Consider the following 11396-nt stretch of genomic DNA (forward strand, 5'->3'; position numbering starts at 1 on the left):
AGTAGAAATTATTCATAAGGACCTTCTAGAGGCATGGGAAATAGACCTGGTGGAGCAAGAAGGCTGTGAAATACTCATGGCCAAAGTTAAGATCGACACAGAGACCATTGTTAATGTGTTGCTTCTTTATCAATCTCCTTCAGTTACGCCGGATTTCACATCACAAATATGTAATTTATTACTACCATTACTTAAACCCACTACCAAGTTAATGTTACCTGTAACCTTTGGTTGGAAAATCAAACCTATCATCTGTTCATGCAAATTAATGTATGTGGGGAAGACAACAAGAGAGGTCAGGCAACAAATAGGAGAAAATAGATCATGTATAAGGAAAAAGGTACCAGATAAGCCCCTGGTTGACCACTTTATTCGGTATGGCCATAAAGACACTGATCTTAGATGGTTTGTTCTGCAGCACATCAGACCATTAAGTAGGGGTGGAGATATGGCATCCACCCTATATAAGGTAGAACATAGATGGATCTACACTTTGGACACAGTGAAACGTGGACTCAACATTTCGATCAAATGGAAACATTTGATTGTACAGAAATAAGGACCCCAAGCTGTGGGACATAACAGCAGAATTTCTCCCCCATTTGGGTGACCATTGGACCACTGGTAGGCTTGATCTGGATGACCCCACCATCAACATGAAATATTGTTCATCATTGATCAGAATCTGGATTTGGGTGGCACTTTAAGAAATAAATGATGAGTAAATTAAACAGTGAGCAAAATACCACGAACCTATGTTTATTTGGCACTCTATAATGTAGATGTGGATTGGCTTTTAAGACACACATGTTGGAATAACGAGTGTCAAATATAGAGGTAGAATGGGCTAGCTACCTTCTGTAGGCTAGATCCCACCATGAATTATACAAAAAAAGTAATATGGATTTATGCCCATATGACGTGAAAAGCGTATGCTTATATGTACATTTATATGTACATTAAGGAACTCCCATTTACCTTGTGAGAGAGATATACATTTATATGTACATTAAGGAACTCGCATTTACCTTGTGAGAGAGATATGGACATTTGGTGGATTTAACCAAATACTTCATGAAATATGTGACACCCTGAGTTCAAACAAAGGGTTTTATTCTAGTTTTATGACAACGTAATTGTTAGGTAATGTGGCTATGGTTGGAACACGGTACAGTCCTCTTTCTATGACCATGAACAACATTTAAATAGAGGCAAATGCATCACGGGTCGTTGTTTCAGACGCCCGTGACACAGAGAAGAGGTGGAACTCAGACTACAGTCAGTACCCAGATAAGCGAGTAGATTGAGAGCCGCTCTGTTGATTTTGTCAAGAGCATAAGTTTTGTAATTTTGGGAATTAAGCTAACGCTAGGTTCTGAGGCACGCAAAGAAATGAATGTGATCTAAGATGAATTGGGAGTTCGAACTGCATTTCAACTGCGTTATGAGCTGTGCTGTTTGAGTAAATGAAAGACAGATATAACGAGCCGTGCGTTTAAAAAGGCAGCATTGGGAAGCAAGATATGATTTAACGCATGGAAGGAAGCAGATGCGATTTACCAGGATTGGGAGTTAGATATTTTACCTATACGGTGCAATGAGCTGAATTTCCAGCAAGTGAGATACAGATTGGATGTTTGGGTGAGTGCTTGTGCACACTAGATAAGGTTGGACAGCACTCATCCAGAATTGAAAAAAAAAACATCTGGGTGCTGAGACATATTAGGTCAGTCGGCGTGAGTGATTAGTAAAAGCCGAGGATGTATTTTTACAGTGTATTTTTATAGCGTAGTACAACATCTTCTTATACCTGGAAGATATATACACGGATAGTTTGTTTGTTTGTTTGTTTTATTTATTTATAATGCGCTCCAGACCCTTAGGTTACCGGGCGCAGCTGCAAGTATATGCGAGACTTACAATGTTACAATATTACATGAATGAATTTACAATATTACAAAATTACATGAATGTATAATTAGCGGTTGCAGTATTTACATGAATGTACAGTTAGCAATATGCAGAGTTAGCAGTTATAAACATAAGGGTTACTAACACATCTGAGTGCATTAAGTATGGCTACACTTGTGAAGGTTCAGGTGTCTAGTCGTTGTTAGCGTTAATATGTTTGATGAAGTTCCTTCTGAAGTGTGGGAAGGGTGGGAAGGGTTGGTCTACTCTTAGGTTGGGTGGCAAAGCATTCCACAAGTTGGCAGCTCTCACAGGGAAGCTTGCACCACCGATTTTAGCAAGTGTAAATCTGGGTACTACCAGGCAATTGGAGTTGGCGAGTCTCATGGGTTTATTAGATGTTTTTTTTTTTTTATTTTGTCCGTCAAGTAACTAGGAGCAGCATTGTTTAGGGCCTTATCGGTCAAGGAGATCATTTTAGGTGGATTTTATTATCCTTGGAGAGCCATTTGTGTTGCCGCCTAATAGAGGAGATATGCTCCCTCTTCTTTATGCCTAATGCGGCTCTAAGAGCATTGTTTTTAGAGTTTGGAGTCTTTGGGTAGTGGCTTTATTGGCACCACTGTATAGGGCATTACAATAGTCGAGTCGGGAAAGTATTAAGGCTCTAGCCAAGATTAGACAACTGGTATTGGACATGAACGGCTTGCCTGCTCTTATCAATTTACAGGTGTAGGCAGTAGTGGAAGCTAGGGAGTTGACCTGTTTAGTGAAAGACAAGGTAGAATCGAGGTAAAAACTGAGTGTTTTTACTTCCAGGCAGAGACCATGAGTAGCCATCCATGCCTGAATGATGAGATACACTCCATTCACCAACTCTCTGTCCTTGCTATGATCCCCAGAAAGTGGGAGGAGAATCTGTGTATCATCTGCATAGTTGGTGTAGGTGATACCAAGATTGTCCAGATCATCGAACAGAGGTTTGGTGAATATATTGTATAGAGTCGGGGAGACGCAGGATCCCTGAGGGACTCCACAGGTGATGGGTATGGGGTCTGCTGCTGCCGATGGGGAAAAACTCTCATAGATCTCTCACTCTGAAAGGATTCTATCCAACTGATAGCTTTGGTGGAGAAGTGAGCGGCAGAGTCCAAGTGTCTGCAGAGGACCTTGTGGTCCACAAGGTCAAATGCAGCTGAGAGATCTAGTAGGAGTAAGTGAAGGAAGGCTTTATGCTCTAACTCATGGACTAAGCAATATCTATATTTATTGTTCCACAGGCTGTGAGGCATGACATACCAGGCTCACCATCTAAATGCGCAAATAAGGCAGGAATAATTTGAGAAGTAGATTGCATTCAACTAATCCTTGAGACAGCTGGATTATACAAACCAACAGCATTTGCGAGAGTAAGTAGAGATGGGTCCTCCTCCATTTGGAGATACAGTTACCAATGATATAAGGCATACATTTTCCCTAATTGTATGATATGTCTTCTTTAGTGAGACAAACAACTTGGAGTTCCCAACAGCATATGAGAGAAAAAGGTCATTGGGCACACTGTGTTAAAATATTGGCAGGTGTAATGGCTACAAGAAAAGTGAGTATAATCATTGATTAGGGATGACATTTTTTCGGTCTTTTGATTGAGATTGAGTTGTTCCACTCTAGAGTGCAGAAAATAACGTATTTTCGCTTTTTAGGTAAGACCTGAAGTCTGAGGCCGAAGCCCAGAGGTGAAATTGGGATATTTTCCTATATCTGGACTACCCCCATAGAATCTGATGTGGAGGTGAGTCAGACTACATGACTAGTAAAAAGTCATTCTGAAATACATTGAATGTACTGTATAATAGATGAGGGATGACATATATGGAAATGACAATGGATTTTATTTGTTTGTTTTTATAGGTGGTGTGGCTAACCCTACCATTTGTAACAGGAAATATCTAGATACCTGTTTGCTGCCCCTACGAAGGTTGCAATATTTATGGATGTTAGTTTTGGAGTCCATTATGACAACCAAAACATGTATAGATGATACAATCTGTGGCAATATTGATATACAGATTGTATCACCTGATAATGGGAAAAAGGGAACCAGACATTGTGAAATATTAGAAAATGAAATTGGTGGCCAATATAGAGGGTCACATTTTTATGAAGTGTGGGAAATGTGACTAGATAAGAATGAGAGTGAATTAATGAATGATAGAAACTTGTGTGTATGAGCTGAGATGTTTTTTTGAACTATTTTGTATTGATTTTGTTATGTAAATTGATGTTTGCAAATTGATTTACTTTTTAGGAATTGCACAGAACAAATATTTTAATTTGGTTTGAAGAAATTGTTTATCAACATAATTGAAATGGTAAACTAAATGTTAAGGGTCATCCCTCACTCTCTGGTCTATTGTGTTGTTCCTATATATGATTTATAGCATGAGGGATCAGGGTTTATAATCAGGCATCCCTTTTTGTTTTTGACTCTCAAACTAATACAAAACAGAGCGGCCAGGATCACTCTTTAGCATGTGTCTGAGGGTACATTGGCTCCCCATTGATGCAAAAATGGAATATTGGCTTATAATAATCACCTATAAATGTGTGGCATTGAATACACAATTAAATCTATCTAAAGTACTAAAGAGCAATGTACGCAGTCAAGACCTTTGATCAAATAGCCTGAGCCTATTGAAAATGGCCAGAGGTAAACTAACACTGGTGTAAAAAGGGGCCTTTTTTGCATCAACTCCAAGAGCATGTAACAGGCTACCTCCGGATCTTAGGGAAATAAAATCTATGGAAATCTTCAAAAAGCAGTTAAAAACGCTATTTTCAAGACAGTGTGTATTCCTTATTAGTTTAGCTGCTTGCCAAATCTTCTCTGTTTATAAGCCCTTGTGTACTTTCTGTATTGGGGATCATTCGTTTTGTCTGTCTGTTGATGCCTCCGGCCCAATTGCTGAGCTATACAAATATATTAAAGTAAAGTAAAAAGCAACACAAAAAAACAGCATCTGCAGGAACCGACCAACCCTAATTCTAGTGCCCAGCCACAAACTACCCACTCCACAGGGCCTCTTCAAGTAGAATTGACTTTCCACACCTGAAGTCAGTACCAATATTGGCATTCAAAGCTGCCCGAGGCTTTCCGCAAGCCCAGCAGAAAGGTAGCTTTCCTTCCTGTTTGTTGTCCCTGTACCAGCATTCACAAAGTGTTGAATTTGAACAACACACCCTCAATTACATCCGCTCAAGAGAGACCTCAACACTGCCCACTCGAATGGTTCACGGAACAGGGACCAACAAGCCCAACCACTGACCCAATCTCCACCGACACCTCAAAGCTGCCCACTTGCGCCGCACAGAGCAAAGAAAACAAAACGCAGACTGAGCGGGAAGCTCATTGAGCCCACTTGGTCTGACACAGCATCACACCACCCAGTGTGTCATAATAAATCAAAACCACCGTGCCAGCCTCCTGAATGACTCTGGGGGCTAGCTCACCGGCAACGTGCTGGCCTTGGAAGCAAGACAACGCAGAGCAGCACAGGTTCAATCCCCGGGTTCACTCTTAGAAACCTCTGGGTATTAAGCACGTTATAAATAACCTATCCATCAATGTTGGCCCAGCAAGTCACATCTTTGCCCAATCCCAGATCCCAGTTGCAGGCTATGCACCAAAATCATTGTGCAGCACCGACAATGAGACAAGGCTGTGGGGCAGGCTTCACCTAGAACCATTGCTGCCAGAGGTGACATACAGTACCATGGATGGGCCTCTCAACCGGCCCAGGAAGCACCATGTACCTCCATCCCGGTTCGGGCGACTCCCTGTCCTCGGTTGATGCCTGGCATACTAGATGTCTGAAGTCCATTTCAGATAGTGTCTGTGCCATAAAGGGCTGCATGGAGGCACTTCAACAGCCAAGTGCAATCACTCCTGGCAGTGAGCCTAGGATTACTTCCCAGCTTTGTTTTGCCCTTTCCTTTCGCCAATGCGCCGGGATGCAACATTGCCCCACAATGTCCAGAAGAAAGAGGATAAAGGTCCCTAGCTAGAGGACAGGAAAAACTAACGTAGATGGTTTGGTAAAAGGAGGTGTAATTCCCGGTCGAGGGAGTGGCAGAACATTTGGTTTTGAAGATTGGTTCTTGCCATGGGAGGCAGGGTCTCAAATGTAAATTCTGGATTAAAGAAGAGGGATGTGGCGGTAATGGAGTCAATCCAAAGTGGGTGAGTGGCTTACTAGTGGCCGCTGGCACAGACCAGGCTGCAGGGTCAAAGCAGGAGATGTAAGTTCACTGCTTTAAAGCAAGTAAACTTACACATGAGCCCAAACCAGACAGTGTCATCCCTCAATGAAGGCCAGACAGTCAGATGCGAGCTTTAGTGTGGGCTGTAGGATATTTTGTGTAGATTTAGGGCCCAGCGGTATTTTCTTACCGGCAAAAAATAAAATAATTTAGCAATAATCACTCCTTGCATTTAGATTGGGTTTGGTATTATAATGGTATAGTGGCTATGCATTATTTCAGTACACAGATACATTTGGTTTGTATACATTTCATTGTGGTATAGTGATGAGCATGATTTTCTATTCGACTGGTGGTCCCCAATGTACAAAATCCCCTTTTTCTTGCTTGGTCTGTTCGTGTGATCACTAGAGAGACCTTGGGCCTACATTTTATGGATACCACAATTTTCACATATAGCATTCACCAACCCCTGTGCTATTATCACTAATTTATTTACATTAGCGAAATTATGTATCCATGGAGTACTCACAATAACATGTGGTATTATCACTAATTTATTTACATTAGTGAGACTATGTTTCCATGGAGTATTCACAATAACATGTGGTATTATCACTAATTTATTTACATTAGTGAGACTATGGGCCTCTTTACAAGTCCGGCGGTAACTGAGGTGGTAAAACCGCCTGGTTACCACCGGACTCGTATTACCATTCCGCCTCCGTGATTCCCGGAATTACCGGGGCATTACAACCCCGGTTTTCCGGGAATTACGGAGGCGGAATGGTGTTAATCCCCATTCCCATTGAGACCTATGGGACTCGTTGGAAATGGGGATCATGGAAACACCGGCAGCATCTCGTAATGCTGCCGGTGTTTCCTCGTCCGCCTGCAGGCGGGCGGTGTTAAACCCGCCAGGTCAGACCTGGCGGGAACATCACCTCCCGCCTGCAGGAGTTGTGATCGCCCAGCATGGAAACAACGGTGGCGGCGGGTTTACAGCCGCCATTGTTTCCATACCGGGCGATTTGTAATGAGGCCCTATGTTTCCATAGGCCTCACTCTGCTGATTCATATACGCTCAGCAGAATATTGCATTATATTCCACTCAGAAGCCACACACACATACCCTGAGTGGAATCACGCACACGGCTATTTATAATTGCTCATAACATTACTTCATCTGCATAGGAAGTTTGGCACATATATTACCTAATAACCTCCCCTTTTACTATGTGATATGGGCTAAATGCACCAGAGAAAGACAGAAGCAAAAAAAAAAACCTTTCCACAGGCTGTGATTTATAACAGTTTCATTTCAAAATAATACATTACCAGCTTTGCGAGGCAGTCTTTTCTCGAATAAACAGAAGCGAAACAAGTGCAAAAATACAAGGCATTTCATTTTACCTTTGCAACAATAAAAAGAACAGTCATTTAGATGGCAACATCATAAAGTGGCATTTAAACACAGGAGAATTCCCTATCGCTACACTGCCTGTCTAATAGTAGATCATTCGTCCGGCAGTCACAGCAATCTCACTACATTTGTATATTTACCAGCTATTTGTAGCTTTTCAGCACGCAAAGTCTCCTGGCTTGTCGTCTTTGAGCAGTGACCTAGGGCTTTTTCTTTCTTTAAAGCACCCAGCGAGAACATGTAGTTCTCAAGCCGGTGCCAAGTGACTAGGAAACCCCAGTCTCTAAAGGTCAGTGGTCCAGCTCCTCACAGCAGCAGAACAAAGGCGACCTCACTGCAACTCCGCAAAATGTCTTCTCCCTCTCCTTCTCCCCGAGCTGCTTCAAGAAATATCTGTTACAGCCCCTAAGGTGACGTGTCACCAATCAAAACATAAAATAGTCTACCCTCCTTCCTCAACAATGGCTCACTTTTACAGTAAGCAACTATATCTAACTGATTTCCTGCTATTTGAATTTTGCTTCCTGCAAAGACCGTGAACAGAGCAGAGAGTGAAAAAAAAAAATCTGAACACACGTTTAAAATGAATCTCAGCCTGCCTCATTTTGCACATGGAGAACACATTATAATGTTAAGGAGTTAAAATTGTGTTAGTATTTGTTAATCAAGTTAATTAATTAAGTATCTAATGTTTCTCCTGTAAATATTGAGAAAAACTGTGTGCTTTAACATAAATATCCTGCCTTCATATACCTGTCCATATGTTACCCTGGCAACACATGGCTTGCTGTACCACATTACAGCAATACTGTGATCCCATACAGTGGCGCTGCACTCCAAAACACGCTAAATTATACTGCATACCCTCCTTTTTATGAGAATTTGGCCATGGTCCAAGCCACAATTGGAAGAAACCCAACTTGCTCCCTTTCTTCTTTTAAAATGTATTCATATTGGGATATCTTTCTCTCCCCGTTGTATCTACTAACATGAGCAACATCTTCATTTTCAGTGACAAAACAATCAACCATCCTCCCATTATTAGCACCAGGACAGCTAAACCCACTATAGAGCGTTCCCCCCAGGTTCCCCAATTAAACCTTTCCACTTCTACTATACCCAGGTTACTAACTGTAATATTATTCTTTCTCAGATTCATCTTCACCACATGCTTCTTTTTATGATTCAATAAGAACTCCACGTCCGGGTCTATTGGAAATGCATCCCTTTGAAAAAATTCAATATTTTCTACTTGGCTTTCCCAAATGTCATTCCTAACATGAAATAGTGTTAAACCTCCAATCAACACAATTGTGTCCTTTGGAACCTGTAAGTAAAATACATTATATTTCACCTGTTTGACCACAAATGTTCCATGATTCAAATGAACTACTGTAAAGTTTTTCATACAGGTGCTGACCAACCATTTACCTTTGACCATTTTAGCTTGTGCCAATTCTTCACCCCCCATATTGCTAATAATGACTTCACATCTTTCTGATATACTCGGGTCAGATTTCAAACCACAATTAGCGTCTGTAGCATCAGGAATAAACGGTTTACCTGGGCACATATAATTTTGTTCTTTAAATTTCACACAAGTTTCCAAATTTGTTATCAAGTAAACCTCAGGCTCCCATGACTGAAATGCCACCACCTCTGGAGCCTTAATCTTAATAAACGTGTCCTCTTGCCAAAATCCCACATTGTGTACCCACTTGGTTTGATAAATGAGTTCAGGGGCTACATACGGGATACAGAGTAAAAACCCTATTTCCTATCTTTCCAAGTCCACATATAATGGCATTGCATTACCCATTTCAAATGCAATTTTTACCTGTACCACATCAATCTCCCTCCTGGTCAACCTTTCTATCATTTGATGAATAATATCCTCTGAAACGAAGTACAATGGTATATGTCCTTGAATAAGTTGTAAAATTGCAGTTTGAACTTTCCTCATGTAATTTGTTAATAGTCTATAAACAGGACTCATTATATTCAAGATTTCACTCAGTGTTCTGTCATGCTTAATAATCAATTTAGTAGCCCGTTGCATTACATCCGCTTGTTCATTCAATATGATCGCAGTTTCATTTATGAACCTTACTTGTTCATCTAATCCCCCTCTAATTCCATCTAAGGTTTTTTGTATTATCTCCAGGTCAACACTCAAATGTTGTGCTTTAGTACTCAGCGTCCGTACTGCAATGGCATTGGCTGTTGACATTGTGGTACCTATTATGGCTCCAATTATAGACATTACCAATGAGACTGCAAGCATCACTACTCCTCTTTTTCCTCTCCTCTTCTTAATGTCTGCTGAATTCACAAATGTTTTCTCCAATTGCATTAACATATCTCTTATTGACTGCTTAGCGTCCTCTTTTCTTAGTTCCAGCCACTCTTTAGTCTGCTTAACTTTAATTCCTATATTGTTAAAATGTTTTTTCTATCAGAGTATCGGGATTCAATGGTATGTAAATGTTCTGGAAAATCATCCTTCTATCACTCATGATGAATCCTGATGCTTCTTCTACTGCAATACCAGATGCTGGTCCAGGCTCAATGACAACCTGTGCTTCTACAGTTTTGAAGTTCCCTCTGAATGTCATCATAACTATCCATATTGTTGACGTCATCATCAATGCTGATTGCTTTGTAGCCTTGGTCTTCACCCCCTTCTGGGGCTTTTCCGGAATCTGTCCGCGTGGACTCCAGGACTCCATCATCTCCCGTGTCCTCTGGTCCTGTGACCTCCAAGCCAAAATGTGTTAATCAACAGTCTAAATCAAATAGAAAAGAAACAAAGTAAGTACATAGCAAAATACTAACTTCACCCTTTTGCCAAAAATAACACATGCTTTGCAAAACATTTCACCCTTTTCCTCTCGCTTTCTGAAATCAAGAACATGTTAAAGAGAAAACAAACATACATAAAATAGCATTCAACATTTAATACATTTTCATTTTGCAAACCAACTCTACTAATTTCAGCTTCCATTTTTTATTGTTGATTTATATACATATGTAATAATCAATCACCTCTATTTTATTTCTCTGCTGTTGCTCTCTGACTAAACCAATTTACCTTACCTTCTTTTATGTATTCAAGGGTCTTTATCTGTTTCTACACGCTCAAGTCTTTCAATTTCGTGTCTGGGGAGCCAGGGTTTAATTTGGTTTACATGAACAAACTGTTCTGTTGCTGTTTCACCTTCATTTTTCAAAATGTTAATAAACCACAGGAGAACCTTATCTATAATTCGAAATGGCCCCTGCCAGGCTGCTAGAAACTTGGAATTTTTCTGTTTACCTAGATTTTGCTGTACAAAAGCAAATGCATGTTGTAAAGGCCTCCTCAGTTCATCAATGTATTCATGAACTGTGGATGCGCTCACAAGTGTCTGCTCATGTGTTCTGTATAGCAGGTGTTGTGGTAACACCATTTTCCTACCTGTCAAAACCTCATGGGGACTAACACCTGTTGCTTTGGTAGGAGTTGATCTGATTGCCATTAAAACCAAAGGTAAACGTAAATCCCAGCTGGAACGTGCTTCTGCCTCAAATTTCTTTAATATGTCCATAACAGACCAATTGCAGCGTTCAACTCCATCAGAAGAAGCAGCTAGATATGCAATATGTAATTTCCCTTTTACACCCAGTATTTGCCATACCTTACTCATTAGAGCAGTTGTGAAATGAATTCCTCTGTCTGATTCTATTCTTTGTGGCAATCCAAACCTTGAAAACACATGATTCACCAGTAATGTAGCTGCTGTTTGCGCACTACAATATGGTG

General features: G+C 40.7%; 1 long non-coding RNA gene across 1 annotated transcript; it reads left to right on the plus strand.

Moving 5' to 3' along the window:
* The first annotated feature begins 1241 nt into the window (after positions 1–1241).
* LOC138493187 (uncharacterized) lies at positions 1242–3494 on the plus strand. Its single transcript, XR_011276300.1, has 3 exons — positions 1242–1278; positions 3192–3320; positions 3414–3494. It is a non-coding gene; the product is annotated as an uncharacterized lncRNA (long non-coding RNA).
* Positions 3495–11396: the final 7902 nt, after the last annotated feature.

This window comes from Ambystoma mexicanum, chromosome 10, assembly GCF_040938575.1.
Source record: "Ambystoma mexicanum isolate Mex_15411 chromosome 10, UKY_AmexF1_1, whole genome shotgun sequence".
NCBI lineage: Eukaryota > Metazoa > Chordata > Amphibia > Caudata > Ambystomatidae > Ambystoma > Ambystoma mexicanum.